Source organism: Chiloscyllium plagiosum, chromosome 37 (genome assembly GCF_004010195.1).
Source record: "Chiloscyllium plagiosum isolate BGI_BamShark_2017 chromosome 37, ASM401019v2, whole genome shotgun sequence".
Classification (NCBI taxonomy): Eukaryota; Metazoa; Chordata; class Chondrichthyes; order Orectolobiformes; family Hemiscylliidae; genus Chiloscyllium; species Chiloscyllium plagiosum.
This window is the reverse complement of record NC_057746.1, coordinates 23,827,456-23,828,857: the sequence shown is the minus strand read 5'-3', so window position 1 is coordinate 23,828,857 and position 1,402 is coordinate 23,827,456.

The window sequence follows — 1,402 nt, the reverse complement described above, 5'->3', positions numbered from 1 at the left end:
ATAGAGATTAATACAATCTTTGGACCAACATGTCCATGCTGATCGAGTTTCATAAACTGGACTCGTCCCACGGGCATGCATTTGGCCCATGTACCTCGAAACATTTCGTATTCAGCTACCTGTCCAAACATCTCTCAAATGGTTGTAATTGTACTCACCTCTTCCACTTTCTTGAACAGCTCATCCTCTCTGCACACCACCCTCAGATCCCTTTTAAGTGATTCCCCCCTCTCATCTTAAACCTGAAACCTCTAAAAGTGGACTCCCATATCTGGGAAGAAGGACTTGGCTGTTCACCTTATCTACGTGCCTCAAGATTTTATAAACCTCTATACGCTTGAGGGAAAAGAAACTTCCACGCTTATCCAGCATCTCCTTCTAAATCAAACCCTGTAGTCTTGGTATCGTTCTTACAAATCCTTTCTGTACCATTTTCAGTTTAATGACTAACTACTAATGGAATTGCGAGAAGAATTGTATGTAGTCTCCAAATGCAGCCTTGCCAATATCCAGTACAGTCTCAATATGACATCCCAACACTAATACTCAATGCTCTGACCAATGAAGGCAAGCATGCTTAATGTCTTCTTCACAACTTTGTCTACTTGTGACGCCACTTTGGAGAAATTACATACCTGCACCCCGAAGTCTCTGCACAAGACTAAATGCCAGCGGGCCTAAATTAACTGGAGGAGAAGGTGAGGACTGCAGATGCTGGAGATCAGAGCTGTAAATCTGTTGCTGGAAAAGCGTAGCAGGTCAGGCAGCATCCAAGGAGCAGGAGAATCGACGTTTCGGGCATGAGCCCTTCTTCAGGAATGATGAAAGTGTGTCCAGCAGGCTAAGATAAAAGGTAGGGAGGAGGGACTTGGGGGAGGGGCGTTGGAAATGCGATAGGTGGAAGGAGGTCAAGATGATGGTGATAGGCCAGAGAGGCTGAACAGTTCATCCACTTTACCAAAACCTTCCACCCCGACCTCAAATTCACCTGTACCGTCTCAGACTCCTCCTATACCTTTCCATTTCTATCTCGGGCGTCCGAATCAACACAGACATTTACTATAAATCGACCGACTCCCAGAGCTACATATACTACACCTCCTTCACCCTGCACACTGTAAAAACGCCATCCCATATGGCCTCCTTCTTCAACGACCACAATTTCCCCCCAGACCTGATCGACGATGCCCTCCACCGCATCTCCTCCACTTCCCGTGGAGGAGATGCGGTGGAGGGCATCTTGAGCCCCACCCCTGCAATCGCCACCAGTACAGAACCCCACTGGTCCTCACCTACCACCCCATCTTGAGCCCCACCCCTGCAATCGCCACCAGTACAGAACCCCACTGGTCCTCACCTACCACCCCATCTTGAGCCCCACCCCTGCAATCGCCACCAGTAC